Consider the following 20,722-nt stretch of genomic DNA (forward strand, 5'->3'; position numbering starts at 1 on the left):
GTTAAATAAGAACATAACACATATTCTTTTTCTACAAATAAAGGAGCTGAGACCTACTTCTATATATTCCTTATATAAAAATGTTTACAAAGGCAAATAGCCATATACAAGTTATAAGTAAATCATCTTTTTATCATATAATAGGCTCTAAAAGACACTTGTCAACATAGCATTAATTTTTAAGCTCCTTCTCTCTTCTCACTCTATCTATAAAATGCTGTCTTTAAAATAATAGGGCAAAAAAATCTCTCTATGCACCTCAAATCTACAGTGAGATAAAACAGCTTTTTAAACAGGCAAGTTCGCTACTATTGACAATCTAATTTGACATGTTGACACTCAAATCTAAAACAAGTGCATGTACAAATCTTTATATCTGATAGACTGAATAAAAAAAAAACAAAAAAACCTCTAACTATAACTTTTAGCCTGAATCTGAAACTAGCATTATAGGCACTGAGTCCAATCTTCCACACACGTTGATCAGATTTAATGTAATTCTTGAACTATTTCAAATGCATCTTCCTTTTTAAAGGAGATGCAAAAAAACCCACTTGAGGGCCTAAGATTGATAATCTTTCCTTGTATTAAAGACAAAGTAACTGTGTGATTGGTTCTTTGTTAGCTTCCGCCTGACTACTGGTAGCCGCTAAGTGTCCAATGGCGAATAGAAATTCCTGTTTTCTACTAGCTTCAAGCTAGCCTATAAGAGTGAATATTGAGAATATTGAGAATTAAAACTTCTGTTGCTTTATCAAACCTTCCAAATTCATAGAGCCAAAACTTGATTCCATTGGCATCAATAGGAAAACACAGCGTTTGTCCTCTTCTCAAAAATGTCTCTCTAGAAACCTAGAAACAAGAGGCATTGAAATCTGGGGCCAAGTTAATAAATACTGGGAAAATATCATTTCTGGCACTCCACACAGGGGACAAGAAATTGTTGAATTTTCAGTCTTTTACTTGCCCTAAACTGCATGTCCTGCTCATGTTCCATCTTTCAAATAAAGTTAGCCTACAGACAAAGTCTCATCCCACTAGTGAGAACCCGCAATTCCAATTGATTTCAGTGGAAATTGAGCTTTCAGGATCAAGCCCAAAGACTGCTGAGGCGTGAAGCAGAGTTTACATCTGGCCAAGAAAGCATTAAACTGTCTAATAGATTTTATAATGGTTTCTTGGCCCCTTGCATCACGTGCAGCCATAAAAGAGACAATCTGAGATGGGAGAAATGCTTCATTCACTTAAGCAAACAGAAAGATTCAATAAAGGAATGGGAAAATTCAGAGCCATACAATGGTGGCATAGATATGTTAAAGAAAAGCAAGGAAATGGAACATAACTGAGCTAGAAACATAGAAATTGTTCACAAGTAATTTCTCCATATAGTTTTTGGACTGTAGATATTTTTCTAAGCAGTTTGTTGCAAGTATTTTGATACTGATGCTCCGAGAGTTAGTTTTTCATTGTACAATTAGATATGGTATTGGTATATTTCTGTTCTCTGACTGGATTAATGTAATATTTAGAATTAAGATTTCAGTGTGAATGCTCATTTTTACTAATTCAAAATATGCATTTCCAGCTAGCATCCAATGTTTGCATAAAGTTTACTATTCTGGCAGATACCTTTGCATTTTTGCCAGTAAACTTGTTCACCAGAATGTTTACAATTAGCAAAAACAATGAAAGCAAATTTACTTAAAAATTCAAATGAAAATTCATTTGTTGTGATAGTTGCAATACTTGTGAACACTATTTTGGACTGTATAATCTATCTTGTTATCCAAACCTTTTCACTTTTAATTAAGCAACAAAAATCTTCTTTGGTAAGAGTTGGAAATGAGGTCCAGTTAGTCAAACGTTCAATACAATTCTAGATTAATGACAAAACAAAAAACAACCAACTCTCACTTCAAGATAGAATCTGTAGATGAACCTAGATAGAGTCAAATGATTTACTCTACCTACCATAATATCTGAGCACCTCATAATTGTTAATATATTTAGCCTCGTAATAGATCTATGAGGTGGGAAAGTACTATTATTCCCATCTCAGGTTCAGTGACACTGTGGGTGAAATCCTCATCTCCGTGAAAGTCATTGGCAAAATTCCCTTTGACCTAAATTATGGTCAGGATTTCACCTTATGTGACTTGCCTACATTCACACCAGAAATCTATAGCCAGGGCTGGCTCCAGCATTTCTGCTGCCCCAAGCAAAAGAAAAAAAAAAAAAGCCACGATTGCGATCGGCAGCGGCAATTGGAAAAAAAAAGTGTCGCGATCAGCGGCGGCAGTTCAGCGGCAGGTCCTTCGCTCCTAGAGGGAGTGAGGGACCTGCCGCCCCCGAATTGCTGCAGGTGCCGCCCCTCTCCCTTGGCCGCCCCAAGCACCTGCTTGTTAAGCTGGTGCCTGGAGCCAGCCCTGTCTATAGCAGAGCCAGGAATTGAACGCAGTACTCTGCTGCCCCAGTCTACTGTTTTAACCAGTTGGAAAATAATGAATACATCAGCTCTTTTAGCACTGCAGTTTTTTGACTCCGAACAGCAAGAGTTATAGGAACCAAGGAGCCTTTTTCCCATCGCCCTGCTTTCATTATTAGAGTGACATGATGGGTGAGGTGATATCTTTTATTGGACCAATCTCACCCACCTTCTCTCGCTAATATCCTGGAACTGACACGGCTACCACAACGCTGCTTTAATAATGGCAGTTCTATGGCAAATCTAGCCAAACTACAGGGATCCTTAGAACATTCTCTGAAGCAAAAACTCTGAAAAGAAGTACTGTATGTAAGTTTGAAAACACTTTCTAAAAAATTTAAATCCTTAAAAGCTAACTTGACAGTATCCGTTTTTCCAGTGCAGTTTTACTTTTAAACTAAAGGCTATTTCAATTGTAAGAAAGGTTTACCAAGAAGGAATGCACATAACTTGAAATTTCATCTTTATTTGGCACAAAATTGAATTTAAATGACCGGAGTTCTTCTTCTAAAATAACAGAGATTAAGTTTATGTTTATGTTCTCCGGAGTATATCACTGTATTCTCTAACTTGCCATCGGCTACCTCCCCACTGGTTACTTAATCAGAATATACCCATGAAATTATAACACTATAGAAGAAGAGATACATGAGTTCTGATTCGCTTCTCACTTACACCTGGTGTAACTCCACTGACTTCCTGAGCCAGTTACATAGAATCAGGACTCTCTAATGGGCTCACTCTTTACAGACTGGCAGGGAGGCATGCCCTAACTTTTTCCTTCTATTGGCCTGACTTCTGAGAGATGCTGAGCACCTGCAGCTCCTGCTGACTTTAGTTGAGGTCATGGGTGTTTTGCATGTTTGAAAAATCAGCCCTTATATAGTTTCCTAAAACCAATTTAACGTGGAGCTCACTCGCACCTTATGTCCCACACCTCTACCCATCCCTACGCAAATATTTTAGAGGCAAAAATAATAATATTGCTCAAAGATCAGTATCTTGTTACTAATCTTCTCTTGATAATGCATCAAACTGACATTTAACCTAGTAACACCCACAGGTGAATACTTGGCCACCCTGTGTGTGTCTCAAAGCTAAAAAATTATGTAAATGTCAAGTACATTTTATCATTAGGAAAAGGCTGGCTCCAATTTAGCAGCTCATACCATAGAGAACACCATTTTTATAATACAGCATCTTTTATTCCCAACAAGCTTTGCAAACTGTGGCCCTGATGCCACAATGAGCTTTGTGCATATAAAGAACGTAAGACAGAAGTTATTACAGGGACAATAAACATGGGACCCCATAATGCCACTCTTGCAGAGTAGAACCACACTAGAAAAGATTAAGTATGAATCTGGTGGAACCACTATGCTGCAGAGCCACTGGCCACACCCTCCTGTAAACCAAAGGTGCAGAAACAATAGGGATTATTATAATCCTGAGATTGCAGCAGTGTATATAGAGAAATCGCTTCCCCTAGTACCGTGGGCCAAACCTATCTCTTCTGTCTCAGCAAAGGGAAATGATTTGACCCTAGAAGCTTATTTTGGAAACTTCATAGAAGAGGGGGAAAATTATATTCAGTTGTCACAAAAAAAAGCTAAAAAGGAATTGGCTTCCCAAAGGGGCAGTTTTTCCATTCATTCAGACGGCTCTTTGCTGGCTGGCAGTCCAGTCTTACTTGCTAAATCACATTGTGAAGGTTGTTTAAGTCTTTCTATCTAACTGGCAGGATTCAATAAGATGACTCATGCTTTACAGCCTACTCACATGAGTACTCGGAAATCATACAGTAGCTGGCAAAACTGAGCTAAATCGCCAATGTTAATAATGCTGGTATTTTAACTGCATTAAAAACTGCAAAGCCTTACTATTCTAGAGGGATTTTCTGCTGGTTAGAGCCCAGCAATGTCTAATCCTGTGTGAATCATCTCTAGGTGCTGAAAATTCAATACAGTAATCTGGACCCTAAATTAAGAATCAGGCTTGATCTCAGCATGCCTTGACATATTTAGCTTTTTAACCTCATTTACTACCAGCTGCTATGGTGATCACTGCAAACTTTCATTTGAGTACAGACCATGAGTCTCTCTCTGCTAGCTTGTGTTAAGGTCGCAACCCCTCAAGGCAAAGGAGGACATTCAATAAGTCATCATGTGATTGTACAACCCCAGAAAGTGATTGGCTGGAACCAAGAACGTCTCTTTTCACAGTAGATATTTAATGACCAAACTATTTTAAATAACAGCAAAGGGATCTCTTACAATCCCTCTTTCCCATTATAACACAGGAGCATGTCAGGCTGCCTCCTGCAGGCAAAACTGTTGAGTTCTAACAGTCCAAAGGATGGCAGAAAGCAGCCCCAAAGTGCTCTCTCCTAGACACTACACCAGCGTAAGCATTGTCCACTAGCTAGCCCCAGTATCAGTAACCAGTCTGACTTGAGACCCTCCCTCACTAACCTACACCGTGGAATGCATTTGACAAAGGTGACAGCCATGTACCAAGGTGTCTCCCCTGGCCGCTTGCCTAGAGGGAAGAATGAATACCTCGGAAAGGGAGGGCTAAAGAGGGGGCGGGGAAGAAAGAGTGCCACCTACATTGCGTCATTTCCCCTTCCTCTCGGTTCTCTACAAGCTCTTCCAGTGGTGGTTTGACAAGCCAGAAGTGAGTAGAACAGAGGCTGGAGAGGACAGGGATGGGCAGGGATTTCCCTAGACTCCCCCTAGGAGGAGTGTACACCCCCCCGAATTTCTCCAACACCCCCCCAGTTACATGCAGTGTTGCCAATTTAGTTGTTGGTTGGAAATTTGAATTGCATTAATACACACTTTAGACGCATACACAGTATATGAGAAAATACTCATACCTGAGAAAGCATAATGGGTTTGAAAAGTATGAACATAGACTAGCTTCCTCATACAGCTGCTATTTATGACAATGTCAACATATTTGTTTTGGCAATGTTGGCCTATCTAATAATTTCAAATGATTATTGATAAGCAGAGTCTGAATGAGCTCTCCCCTGAAAGCTAGTGATGAGCCAGGGGTGGGGGGAAAGGCTTCAGGACCAGACTGTATTTACATGAACACACCTACTCTGCCTAGGTAGGCAGCAGACTGAGCTACGCTGCCCAAGTGATCAATTTTGGCTGGTGTTGGGTTACAAATCCCTTAAGTATTAAATGTGGGGGTCATGGAATGTCGTTATCCTTATTGTGTGAGTAAAGGGCAGCAGAACTGTACTTCGCCTGACTGAGTGAGGGGGTCTCCCTCAGTGCTTATTTTGTGCTAGGGCTTGCCAGGGCTGGGCACCACACCTCTAGACTCGGCAGTTCATAGCCCTGGGACCTCTGGGCTTGTCACATCAGTTATGAAAGTAACAAACTTGCTTGAGCCCCGGCACCTCTTTCATTACAAATTAAGCACTGGTCACCCGCAACTGAACTGTACTCGCTAAGCAGGAGGTTTGGATGCCAGACCTGCTGTGGGACAGTATTTCTGTGGAAGAGACAGCCCAGCCTGTACTAGCAGCGAGGTTTCCCCACTGAGAGCTGAAATCACTGAGACCTGATGGAACCTCAAGAGATCAACTCACAGAGGTCACAGTGGCAGGTGGCAGCAGAAGGTGACAGTGCAGGGCCATTGGGGATGGAGCGGTAGAGTGAACAGTGGCACGACAAACAACAGCGGCCAGAGCATTAGACTATGTTTTAGTGACTTCGCTCCAGAATGCTAGATTTGTGACTGGCAAACTTATAAATATAGGTTTCCTAGTAGGCCAAGATTTTTAAAATGCATTATTTGCCAAGGTCATTATCTCACAACATCGCTATCTCAAGAGGTCATTATCTTGGGGAGTTTCTGTACTAAGCTTTTTTATTATTATAATTATTTTTATGTAAGAACGGCCATATTGGGTCAGAACAATGGTCCATCTATCCCAGTATCCTGTCTTCTGACAGTGACTATTCCAGGTGCTTCAGAGGAAATGAACAGAACAGGGAATCATGGAGTGATCCATCCCGTTGTCCACTTCCAGCTTCCGGCGAACAGAGGCTAGGGACACTCAGAGCATGGTGTTGCCTCTCTGCCCATCCTGGCTAATAGCCATTGATGGACCTAACCTCCATGAACTTATCTAGCTCTTTTTTGAACCCGGTTATAATTTTCGTCTTCACAACATCCCTAGCAAAAAGTTCCACGGTGACTGTGCATTGTGTGAAGAAATACTTCCTTTTTGTTTGTTTTAAACCTGCTGCCTATTAATTTCATTGGGTGACCCCTGGTTCTTGTGTTAAGTGAAGGGGTAAATAGCACTTCCTTATTCATTTTCTCCACACCAGTCAAGATTTTATAAGCCTCTATCATCTCCTCTCTTAGTCGTCTCTTTTCCAAGTTGAAAAGTCCAAGTCTTTTTAATCTCTCCTCATATGGAATGTGTTCCACACCCCTAGTCATTTTTGTTGTCCTTCTCTGTACCTTTTCCAGCGCCAATATATCATTTTTGAGATGGGGTGACCAGAACAGCACGCAGTATTCAAGATGTGGGCATATCATGGATTTATATAGTAAAAGTGGAGGAGCTTGGTTTGCCAGACTGATCAGCTAAGCCAATACTGGCAACCTATATGAAAAGGCTGCAAAACACCATGCCTCTGGACTGCATCAACATGCAGAAAGCCTTATAAGCCAATCACTGTCAAAGCCAATTTTAGAAGAACTTAATGAGGCTGTTAAGAATGCTGGAGACACAACTCAGTTTATGTGAACCAACATGGCTGTTGCATCATACCACACACTTAACATTAGCCTCCAGTTTATAGTGCACTGTCACTTGTTAATCCTGAAGTTGGACACTGGTTTCGAACAAGACTGGCAAATGCTCGCTATCTTTCTGAAAAAACTCAGCTGACTCTCTAGAAGCATGTGGTGCAACTGTGAAAGACTCAGCAGCTGAAAAAGTGAAGAACCCTCTCTGCATATTCAAAATATGTGCATACATGGCTGATGAATGCAACAGTGCAAATAGGCATCAAGTATTAAGTCATTGCGTATGTTATCTTGATGTCCGTGGTAGGCCAACAGATGCATTTTAGATGTTCAGGTTATAGAAGACACATCAGCTCCATCTGTGACATCTTAGAAGAGTTAAATGCATGTAAATTGATCCCCAAACAGATGGCTGCTTGTGCATCTGATGGAGCTACAAACTTCTCTGGAAGACATAATGGAGTACAAGCTTTGCTCAGAGAGATGTGTAACCATAATCTCTCCTATACACACTACAGAGACCATCTACTCCAGCTAGCGCTTGTACAAGCTTCAGAATCTTCAAAAGACATTAAAAAGCCATAAATTTAATGGCTTTTTATACTCTTTTTTTCCCCAGCAAGAGTCCAAAAGGACTGAACGTCTTGGTAACAAATAGAAGATACACTGAGATTGAAGTTCAAATTAGTCCAACCTGGGAAAACCTGATGGCTTTCTCAGGAGCGATCCTTGGCTGTTGTCTTAAAATTACTGCAACCGTTATTAATGGCTTTGGAAAGTATCCACCAAGATAGGATGGATCTAAGTAGTGAGGCTGGTGGACTACTTTTGCTACTACATTCAGAGAAGACTATCGCCATTCTCTCTCTTTTAAGTCTACTGTTGAAACCACTTGGGTCATTATACAATGCCATCCAGGCATCTGCTACAACAGTAGTAGATCTTTGTCTAGCAATAGAAGCTACCCGTGTATCAATCAGAGATATCCATTGAAAGTGTATTGGAAGAAGCAAAGATTTCAGTTCAGAAGTTGACTAATGAAGGTACTTATATTGACTCCTTAAGTGAAGAGAACAAGAAGTGTTTGTTAAGCTAGCTGAAAAAGTACACAGACTTGATTCTTACAAATCTACAATAGCAATTTCTGGATTCAATCAACCTCCACCTGGTTTTTACTGATGCCTGTCTTATAAAACACTGACAGTTGAGTGGAGTGAGGCACTACCAGCAATGGGGCTGCCATGAGATCAGGACAGAATAGAGAATTTGAACACAGAGTAGAATATCATATGACAGACGAATGAAGATTTAACTTCAACTTCTTTATCATCACCAGTGGTTCGACCCAATTTTTGCGCTATGTTTCCTGGGATGAAAGAAGTAGGAATGCATCTCTTGCTATTCCCAATCACAACAGATACAGTTGAGTGTTCTTTTTCCTCATTGAATAGAATTTTGTGTCCTGAAAGAAATCACCTTCTGCCTGATTATGAGCACGTCACGAAGGACTGGAAGTAAAGGACACACAAGAAGACACCAAAGAGTGCAAGAAACCAAGACGGCTGTAGATGTTGTGCTTTCTAGTAGGCTTGAGTAGCCAACTTTAATTTTTGTGATGATTTTAAAACAGGAGTTAAATCTAATAAAATGGTCATGAAACATTTTTTAGTTTTTACTATGGTGCCATATAGCCCACCTTTCCCCTCACAGTCTCAACCCTCATCAGCCCTCACCCCCCGTGAATATTCCAACACTCACCCACCCCCATTTCAATTCCTGGGGAAAACACTGGGGATGGGGGAACAGCAACATCTACCCTTTTTTCTACCTCTAGTAATGCTGACTAGGTCATTGTTGGCTTAGGCAAGGTTTCCCTTCCTTGCTCTGAAATCACCCCATGAATGGGTTCTGCAGGCGGCAAGGCAACTGAGGGTCTTGTCTCCATTGGAGACATGCTGGCAAGGAACAGGAAGCAGTGAAGAGGCCCAGGGACTATACACAGAACTGGATAGATCTGTGAATATATGAGAGGAAGTGCAGCTATGTGATATTATGCCATACAGCACCACCTGTGCCCTCCATGCCATGCATATGCCTGAGGCATGGGGGAAATGGTTCCAAGGAGATAGGAGACTGCAGCAATATGCAACACTTTGCCCTCACAAAGCCACATAAGATAAGAATGGATTTCCTCTGATGGCTAACTCTGTCCAAATCAGCACTGACTCTTGCTGAGCAGCCTGTAAGTCACAACAGCATCCGTTAGCACTTCTGGCATATCTTTTTGGACTTCAGGGCCTTCTGCATGGATTTGCGCCAAAGATAACAGTATGGCCCATGGTTCTATCAACACTGTTCCCATCTCGCAGGAATTTCTCATGAGACTTACAATATTTAGTGTTTTTCTTGAAGCCCAAGTTACTGGAGCCATAATATTACTCAAAAACCAAGCTTTCATTAAAATAAACCAAGTAAGTTTCTAACCCCTCCTGGTTGCAGTGAAAAGCATGAAAACCTGACCACTAATGGCTCCAACACCAGAAGGCAAATGAGAAGACCCCCTCAAATTTCTTATTTTTCAAAAAAGTTCTTGATTTTTAAGCCAATCTCATGATATTTGGGGCCTGACTCATGATTTTTTAATGCGTGGGACTGGCGATTCTATATTAACCCCTACACCAGTGGGTCTCAAACCACTACTTGAACATTTGCTGATTGGTCACCTCATGCTAGCACTGCTCACTTCCAGCTGCTACATCACACTAAGAAGCAACTTGAAATACATCAATACTTCCTAAATATAACTCTTCCATGTGAGCAAACACTGTGGCTGCCACTGGGATGTTATTCCACCACCAAAGAGAAGGGAAGCGGAAGTTTCATTTGCAAGTTTCTTTATTTTTACACTTATAAAGAGAGAAATCTGAGCCCTTAACCCACAAGGCTCACAACCTTTACCCCAGCAGTTTTATTGGTGTTATATAAACTTCTAGCTGATTAAAAGTTTTGGCTATTGGACAATTATATATTATTTTACCAGACTGTTTATTTTCTTAAGTGAAATTTGTAATGCTTGTAGAACTACTGAAATTGACAAGCCTTTTTCTGTTTATCTGCAAATAGGGCAGCAGCTGTGCAAACTTCCCCACAGGGTCCTGCTGCAGTCTCAGCCCACATCCTGAAGCAAGCACCACTAGCAGTGAGAGTTCAGTCTCCAGGCCCCACCAATTTTTGACCTCTTTGCTGAAGTTGCCACAAAGATGTCACTTGTAATATGGACCCTGATCATTAGGACCTAGATTGACAACGATTCAGTCATTTCACACAGGCCACCAGATAGTAATAACTAGGGTTGGGTGAACTAATTTTCTCTAATTTCAAACCCACTCAGACATTAGGAGTTTGAAAGTTGAATTCAAACTCAAATATTATTGCATTTATATTCTACTTAAGAGAGAGACTATGAAGAGAGGCGCAAAAAGGAGAGAGAAAAACTTGTTAAAAATAGTTGCACTATAATAGACCATGTGTAAGACACCCAATTGTGCCATGCTACTGTTTGAGTAAACAGCAATTTCCCATCCCTAATAAATAGCAATGATTCTTTTTAATCAAAAAAAAACATTTTTAAGATAACTATTTCCTGGGGGAATAAAAGGTAAAAAGTACAGGGGAAAGGGTCACGGATTCAGGCTAGTTTTGCAAATCTCAAAAATAGTTTAACAAGTTTCTGAGCCTTGGAACTACAAGAGAGTCCCCCAACCCAAATAGTTAGTCATTATTCCCTATCAGCCTGGCGTGGATTCCAACCGGCAGCCTAGAAATAGAAAGTGGCATCTCTCCATAATCAATCCATATAGCAGCTACACATTTGGGGATCCTGTATTATTTGTTAATGTTTTTAAACAGCGCCACAACAAGTTATTTAGAAGCACACAATGATTAAAAAAGAAAAAACCCATTTCCAAGTGAGTCTGATTTTTTGTGTCTATCGAATCATTTTGGGTAGCAAGCATTTTCATTTTTACATACGTCTAAACATATAGGATAAAATCGTCACCCCACTGAAGTCAATGGGAGTTAACTCCAGTGGGATCAGAATTTCACACATAACAAATAACAATACTGTAACACCAGTAACAGATATAATAAACGGTGCTAAGAATTCTTCTTTTCCGGAATGGGATGTTAAAAAGTGGCACATCTTAATGGACAATATAGTTTTCCATTCATTAAAATATCATGGCACTCTGGCACACCCTTTCCATTGGCCTACAGCTATTCCTCAGTTGATGGCATGTCTTCAGGGAAGCTTCTTTCACTGCCAAGGATGGCATGGTTTCAACTACAACTGCCAGCACAACAAGTGCTTAACAGGCAGCAAACAGTTTTGCTGAGGAGATTCCTTTAGCCAGCTGAAGAAGATGATTTATTTTGACTTTGAAGAATATCATCAGGTCATTAGCCCAAAAGCATTTGGTATTTTTTGCAAAATTAAACCCTCTACAAACCACTAACAGAACTTCCAGGAGAATTCCCCTCCCCCCCCCATTAAAAACATTATGAAACAATGTTGCTGATTGTATTTATTTCTAAGTGGCTATCATCACTTCACTCCGTTCACACTGAAACAATGTCAGCTATGTAGGCCTTGAACCTGCCTGGTAAAGCTGCAAGATTACAGAAGTGTGCTGTGGTATAAATGCAAGGGAAAAAGAGAGGGTGAGCAGTTCAGGAAGTGAAGTGCAGAGGACTGAGAGCAGTACTGCGGAGATGATCATTTACTCCTACTAAGAGTGGAGTTGAGGCCAAGGGGGAGCATACGCTAAACACCTTGGCTGACGTTGTAGGCTGTCTTGCAGAGGCACAGCATAGAGAGACTCAGTGCAAGGTGAAGGGGGACTAATGTGGTTTCAGGTCAGGGTTTGCAAGGGGTCCTGACTAGCGCAGCGAACAGCTGTCCTTCACAATGCCTGCCCCAGGGGAATTCTTCCCCAGCTGGGCCCTAGTGGGTGAGAGAATCCCTCCCTTGTTTCAGAGGGGTAGCCGTGTTAGTCTGTATCAGCAAAAACAACGAGGAGTCCTTGTGGCGCCTTAGAGATTAACAAATTTATTTGGGCATCAGCTTTCGTGCTTATCTGATCGATGCATCTGATGAAGTGGGTTCTAGCCCACGAAAGCTGATGCCCAAATAAATTTGTTAGTCTCGAAGATGCCACAAGGACTCCTCCCTTATTTGTCTGTCAAGGTTCACACATAAGCCCATGACTCCTCACACATGCCCATTCTCCACCTTTGCCCTGCCCACCTTTGATTTTGTGTTCCCATCCCAAGCGTATAGGCCAGTTCCTGCCCTTGTGTTCCCAGCAGTATATATGGGATTCTGCCACCCTTCCTCATGCTGAGTATTACCTCTCTCCTCAAGTAGGGACATTGAAATGAGTAGGAATGCTCAGTAACTACTTACTGTAATGGTGGCAGAATCTGCCCCTAAGGGACCAGACATGAAAGGATCTTTGGACTTTCTACTGCTCAGTTTGGGGGACTGTAGTTATGGACGGATTTACAGAGCAGCTGAGCACCCAGCGCTCGTATTAACTTAAATTACTCTAGGTGCTCTAGAAATCAAACCCACAGTGCTTAGCTTTACTGTCACCCACATGTACCTTCCCTGCTGCCTCATGCTACGGCACAAACCTTTGTGCTCCTTGCTACGCACTACGCAAAGACTTGCAAGCTCCAGGCGATAATATAAAAGCTAATACTAATTTTTGAATGATAAGGAATGTTTAGAGTGAAACGGCAAGATTTTAAGATTAATTTTTTAAAACACTCAGCTCTCAAATCATTAACAAAACATAAGTGTAGACTGGAAAATGTAACCACATGAATTTTAAAGCAAACCCAAAATTGCTCATTATTTCATGTTATATTTATTGAATATCAAGCATCCTCTAGGTGTATTTACATAACATAATGGGCTTCCTCATGATAGACATTTCTCACTGCAATCTTCAGAACAGAGATGGACTTTGCACCAAGACCTGATGACTACCAGCTGCTTTCCAGAGCTAAGGGCCCTCTATTCAAAATGTTCTACCTAGGGGACTGTTACCAGATGTGCCCAGGTGACCCCATGTGTACCTCTGATGCACAGGCAAAGATGAAAGGAGGAAGAGGGACCTATTATGGAAATCATTTCTTCCTCCACTTACAATCCACTGTCTTCAGAGTTTTGTGTTTCCACTAAAAGAGTTGAGACTTGAACTTCTGCGTTTAACCATCAAAACGATGTAAGCGCCATAGTTCTGGAAGGAATATTAATTTGCCAGCTATTCACTTTAAATTACACAGACTGAAAGGGAGGTGATTAGGTAGTCAGTTACAAACAGCTGCTGTGACCTAGCCGAATTACCAGAAGTAAAGTTCACTGGCATAATCTCGTGAATATCAAGGTTCCTGGGCCCAGATGCCCAAAGGTAGTTAGGCTCCTACTTGTCATCTGGGCCCTGATCCAAAGCCCACTGAGGCCAACAGGAGTTTTCCCATTAACTTTACTGGTCTTTGGATCGGGCCCGAAATGGCTAACTCACAAATCTCAACCTGTGGACTGGCCCAGGCTTATTACTGCTGTCTGCTCCTGTCACTTGTCTGATTGAATGAACTTACTTCAGCCACGTTCTTTGGTAGACCAGAAAATATTCATGTAAATACCTGCCCTGGCATAGTTGTCATGGAAACACAATGGCTTGCTACGGGGTCAACCACAACAATAAATAAATCATGGTATTTCTGAAGGAATTCATCCATTCCATATAGGAAGCAGAACCCTTTTGCCCCAAAGTCTAGATAAGAATAGGAGAAATACACTCATGGTTTATTGAGGTCCATCTTCAATTACACTTTACTGAAGAATTTAACATGTGCATACAACACCGCTTTGGAAAATGGTGTCTGTTTGCTAGATAAGACGGTCACCTTTTCTTCACATTTCAAACCCTTTTCAGAGCTTTCTAAGCAGAATGTGAAAATGCAGTCTGGGCTCAAACCTAGCTTTAGGGTGTGCCGTGGTGCAAGAAAATGACCCTTCTGGACTGGAAAAAAACCCACTCTAAACTGGAAGACACTCGCTGGAAAGAAACCCCACTGCTTCAGGCTCTATTGCAGGGAGTTATCTAGGACCAACAGGGGGTTCAACAAGTTGGTTTGTTTGGCAGGAGACCCTCATAATGCTGCCAATTATGAGCAGCTCTTCCTTAGGAGCACAGACCAACCACTGAGCTCACAATAAGGATCCTAGCTCAGATAGTTGTGAGAAGTGATTATTCTATGCTTTGGATCATCTACATTTTTGGAGGGGGTGCCTTAAAACTGCTGCTGTTAAAGACTACAACAGAAGCATCTGACCTCAGAGATGAGATAGAGAGCCCGGTGGTGGGTGTTTTGGAATTTGGGATGTTTTGTTTGTTTGCTTGCTTGCTTTTTTCAAATTTTGTTCTGTAAGAGTCTAAAATAAATACAGAATCCCAGAAAGTGGGGTAGACTTTGTTAGAGCATCTGGTGTCTCATTTGCAAAGGGAAACCTGAGCTTTGCTATACAAAGGGAAAAACTGATCTGGGCCACTTTTAAAGATAGTGCAAAACTTATCCAAGATGTGTGTGGTGTAAAAAAGAGGACAGGGTGGTGGGGAAGAAAGTACTGTCAGCACTTGAGAAAGATCAAGGAAAGAAGCGACCAATTGAAAGAGAAGATAACTGATTTTTTAGACAAAAGAAATGCAGTAGATCTAATCTAGCTGGATCACAGTAAGGCATTTGATACAGTTCCACATGGGAAATTATTAGTTAAATTGGAGAAGATGAGGATTAATATGAGAATTGAAAGGTGGATAAGCAACTGGTCAAAGGGGAGACTACAACGGGTCAAACAGAAAGGTGAGCTGTCAGGCTTGAGAGAGATTACTGGTGGAGTTCCTCAGGGATCGGACCTCGGACCAATCTTATTTAACATTTTTATTAATGATCCATGCACAAAAAGTGTGCTAATAAAATCTGCAGATGACTCTAAGTTGGGAGGTATTGCCAGTATGGAGGAGGACCGGAATATCATACTAGAAGATCTGGATGACCTTGAAAACTGGAGTAATAGAAATGTGATGAAATTTAATAGTGCAAAGTGCAAGGTCATGCATTTAGGGACCAACAACAAGAATTTTTGCTATACACTGGGGACTTATCAGTTGGAAGTGACAGAGTAGGAGAAAGACCTGGGTGTATTGGTTGACTATGGACGCCACTGATGTGGCTGTGAAAAAAGCTAATGCAGTCCTAGGATGCATCAGGCGAGGTATTTCCAGTAGAGACATGGAAGTGTTAGTAACATTATACAAGGCACTGGTGAGACCTCATCTGGAATACTGTGTGCAATTCTGGTCTCCCATGTTTAAGAAAGATGAATTCAAACTAGAACAGGTGCAGAGAAGACTACTAGGATGATCCAAGGAATGGAAAACCTATCTTATGAGAGGAGACTCATAAGGCATGTTTAGCCTAACCAAAAGAAGGCTGAGTGTAGATATGATTGCTCTCTATAAATACATCAGAAGGATAAATACCAGGGAGGGAAAGGAATTATTTAAGTGTCAATGTGGACACAAAAACAAATGGATATAAATTGGCCATCAGCAAGTTCAGGCTTGAATTTAGACAAAGGTTTCTAACCAATCAGAGGAGTGAAGTTCTGGAACAGCCTTCCAAGGGGAGCAGCGAGCAAAACTACCTAACTGGCTTCAAGACTGAGCTTGATAAATTTATGGAGGGGATTATGTGAGAAGATTGCCTACCATGCCATGGTAGGCAATCTGTGACTGCTAGTAGCAAATATCTCCAATGGCCAGTGATGGGACACTAGCTGGGGAGGGCTCTGAGTTACTACAGAGAATTCTTTCCCAGGTGTCGGGCTGGTGGGGCTTGCCCTCATGCTCAGGGTCTAACTGATCACCATATTCAGGGTCGGAAAGGAATTTCCCCCTGTTTCAGATTGGCAGACACCCAGGGGTAGGAGGGTGTTTTGCCTTCCTCTGCAGCATGGGGCAAAGGTCACTTGCAGGTTTAAACTAGTGTAAAGGGTGGATTCTCTGTAATTTGAAGTCTTTAAGTCATGAGGTCTTCAGTAACTCAGCTAGAGGTCAGGGGTCTGTTACAGGAGTGGGTGGGTGAGGTTCTGTGGCCTGCAACGTGCAGGAGGTCACACTAGATGATCATGATGGTCCCTTCTGGCCTTCAAGTCTATGCATTTATGAGACGTTCAAGCATTACTAGAGCATGGGAACTGTCATGATACATGCCAAGAATGAAAAGCCAGGAAGTTTTGAAAGAGGCAGAAGGGAAAAACTGGTTGAGAAAAGGTTTCCCACCTAGACTGCAACTTGGTCAGCAAACATATGTTAAAGGCTACACTGCCTCATCTAAAGACGGGGTGCATCTACACAGCAGCAGGGAGGGGCAATTCCCAGCTCGGGTAGACATGTTTGAGCTAGCACCTAAAAATAGCAGCGTGACCGAGATAACTAGCAGCTCAGGCTAGTCACTTGAGTACATATCCAGAGGGTTGAGCAGGGTTGTACTCGGGCAGCCAGCCCACGCTGCCTCTTGTGCTGTGATGACTGCACGGCTGTTTTTAATGCACTAACTCAAGCGGAGCTAGTGTGTATCTACCTACCCATGCTCGGAAACACCCTCCCAGCTGCTATGTAGACATACCCTAACAGGACTCCGGATGCTAAAGATCTGGCAACTCCATCTGACATATCAAAGGCTGCTGAGTGAATGTTTGGATAAAACCTCTGTATAATAATCTTACAGGTTTCATTGATGGGACTCAGTCAGCAGGTTCAAGGCCAGCATCATCTCTGACAGATGCTTATCAACCCGGCATAAAATAGCTTGGGTTTTTGCAAATACAATGGAGAAACCAACATATAGTATAATGCAACTGACAGTCACAGACAATGGAGTGCCAGGACGGAAATAGCAATGGTGTTGTGTGTCAGAATGGAGGCATGTTGCCAAGGCGGGTAAAAAACTCTGTGGTTACCTCAAATCAGTCCTATTAATCTTTCATTTTCATTAGTACCAAGTTCACCCTAAGGGCATTTTAGATGAAGAGAATGTTATCTGTAAAATCATCACTAAACAGTATGTTGCAATAAATTTAATATCTTAAACATTTTAAAACAATGTAGCTAGCAAGAAGGGCTTTTGTGGACCAAACTTTTTTTTTTTTTATCTGCTCCTGAATGGTCTCTTTTTTTATACAATTTTTCAATGTGATATGAACATAAAGTCACACGTTATCTGTTTGCTGTATCAAAATTGTCAACGTTTGCCACAGCCTGTGCTTAATGGCCATCCCCAAATGATGAAAATGTGAGACCCACTTGAAAGATCTTAAAATTTGATAATTTTCTGAGTCCACAATCATGAGTGTATGTCATCTCTAGTTTCATGTGAATGCAATAAGAGGGATCAAATTCAGAGCCTGAAAGTGAGATGTTTCCCTTCTCTTTCTTTTTTCCAGAACATTTGCCTCTAAAGAGAAAATCCATACTTAGTTTGTGAAAATGTAAAAGAATGCTATTGTCGATATACACACAAAATACTATGGAACGCTGATGCTGTTGGTTCTTTTACGAGGCTATCTGAAGTATGCAAAGCCCATGCAGTCACTCATGCATAAGTGTGAGCACCATTTCTTCCAGAGAGATTTTACTTTTTCAGTGTTGGTTTGTCTTTTTGATTTGTAGGATTTCTCTGACTACAGTACAATTGTCTACAATAAGGAAGTTGGCACAAGGGTAACCAGTGTAAATTTTCTTAATATAGACAAATGCTCAGCTCAGGGGCGAAGGCACAGGTGGGCCTGGGTGGGCCGCGCCCACTCCCTTAGCATCCAGGCCCATTCCCCGATCCCCAGGTCTGCTCCAGCCCTAGCACTTGCCCTGCTCAGCCTGCCCCATGCTCCAGCCAGGGAGCGGGGTTGGGGCACAGGGCCTTGCCTACTCCCCAGCTGGAATGCTGGGCAGATGGAGTGGGGTAAACCCCCGCCCCCGACCCCTCGCCCCGTCTGGAGTGCTGGGCGGGCGGAGCAGGATGAGCCCCTGACCCCACTCCCTGGCTGCACGCCTGGGCCCAGAGGGGGTCTTGGCCACAGTGTCCATCACCTCCTGCAAGGCCAGCTGGACAGGGTGAGGGGAGGCAGCCCTGATCCCTCCTGCCCCATCCCTCTTGCCTTCCCCTCCCCCCCCCCACCGCAGCATTGACCACCCACCCAAAATCAGAGCCCACCCAAGTGTCCCATCCTGGCTACGCCACTGGCTCGGCTTAAATGTCATGAGTATGGTCACAGATTGCAATTTAGCAGCTATTACACTAAATATAGAGTTACGCTTTTACAGAAAATGAAAACTATTGCAGGAGCTCACAACTTTTCTGCACAAGGAGGAAACTGCTCTACACTAGAATTTAGATTTTTTAAATATGTATTGTTATATTTTTATTCACAGATGATTTTGAGCAGAGCAAGAGAATTTTTAAAGACTCAGTTCTCAATAAGAGTGAAATTCTAAGCTGTCTTTTAAACCCTGCAACCTTGCAGTTTATGAATAATGGTCAGAAATTTTAGAATACTAGCAGAACCATCTAGGTCATGCTCTGCAGTTTACATACAAGGCTCTCTCTTTTTCAAATGCCAAGCTGGAAAAGATTCTTTAAAAATTGCAGAAAAGAGTACAGACTTGCAAAAATACTGGAAATAGACAGAAGACTAATTTGCGAACAGGCTGGTATCCAACTGTGCATAAGAGATCATATGCAGTTAAGTCCCTAAAATAGTCCCTAGACAAGACTTTGAAGTTATATGAAAAAATAGCAACATGAAAGCTCTCCTAGAGATGAGCCAGGATATGAAAAGATTTGCATCCAAATTTAAAGCCAGTTAGAAATATTGGGTAACACACCGTAATCAAGGCCTAATGGATAAAAAATACTTTTAAATCACACCATGCCACTGTCTTTTATATTCCATTAAAAATTCTTTACTTATTTCCCTCATAAAGAAAGCACGAGCCTCATCAGCCTTGAAAGTCCTAAACTTTAAATTAAGGGATAAAATAGATTATGCCTAAAATTATTAAAATTCGTTCTGTGGAAGTGTGCAAAGGCCCCAGCCAAGACCGAGACCTCACTGTGACCCTTACTCCAAAGAGTTTACAATCTAATCTACAGCCAATCTCCCTCTGACAGAATTCACTAAGGGAGAAATCCAGAACCCTGTGCCAACATGAGCAGCACACAAGTAAGTACCCACAAGTTTTTGGGAGGGTGTAGAATGCTGTGGCCTATGTAGAAGGATAGGCAGGGACCAGGATGTGGCCTGATTTAGTAGCCACACATTTCAGTCCTCTCATGGACTGTTTTACATTGGACCAATTCTTGTAAGCCTTCAGTATGCAGACATCAATGGAACTGTGGGTGCTCTGAAAAAAAATCAGACCACTTCAATAAGGACCTGATCCAATGCCCATGAAAGTCAATGGAAAGGCTCCCATTGACTTTAATGGATGTTAGGTCAGGTACCAAAGGCCAGATTTTAAAAAGTATTTAGCTCTATATTCTCAAAGAGATGTAGGTGCCTAACTCCCATTGAAACCAACCTCCCCCCCCTTTGAGGATCTGGGGCTTAAACACCAAAAGATGCAATTAGGCACCTAGTGGGATTTTCAAAAGGGCCTCTTTAGGCCCCTAATTAAATCTGGTGCTAAATGACCAACTATAGACTTAAACTTTAGGCACCCAGTTTGAAAGATCTGGCCAAAGGACTGCATCTTTGAATTTTTATGCAAGCAAAACTGCCATTAGAGTCAACAGGACGTTTAGATGGGTCTTGAATGCAGGGTTGGGGCACATCTAAGATCAACAAACACAGAGCATCACCCTATGTCCATTTAGCATCTGTATTTAATGTTGGCTAGCAGTTTGTGATTGCCTGCAGAGTATGTCTACAATGAGACACTCAGGAATAAGAATGCTAGTAAATAATGCTCTCTAATGAAACTTAGAACCTTCATTTCTTTTGGTAGATTAGACAACTGGGATTCAGAATAACCTGCAGTTTGAGCTGCTGAATGACAAATGGCAAATTTAACAGCGCCAGTTAGGTAATTGTACATGACTGGCTAATGAGGTACATTTGCACATCTATTTACCCAATTTGCACACACAGCTGGAGTAATTCTTCATGTACATTAAATGGACAGTTGAACATGCTTTTTGTGCACCTAACTTGTCTGAATAAAATCTACCCTAGAATATCTAATTAGGAATGAAATTTGAATCTGAGTCCTCAATGTAGCAGTTGGAAAACAGTTGAGAAAAAAGGTCAGCACTGTTAAGAAT

The 20,722-nt window shown here is 41.7% G+C and overlaps 1 protein-coding gene across 3 annotated transcripts in view; it reads right to left on the reverse strand.

The window, feature by feature from the left end:
* Positions 1-20,722, reverse strand: part of KIAA1958 (KIAA1958 ortholog) — a 131,618-nt gene that overhangs the window by 77,059 nt on the left and 33,837 nt on the right. The gene's annotated exons all lie outside the window — the stretch shown is intronic.

This window comes from Malaclemys terrapin, chromosome 6, assembly GCF_027887155.1.
Source record: "Malaclemys terrapin pileata isolate rMalTer1 chromosome 6, rMalTer1.hap1, whole genome shotgun sequence".
Taxonomy (NCBI): Eukaryota; Metazoa; Chordata; order Testudines; family Emydidae; genus Malaclemys; species Malaclemys terrapin.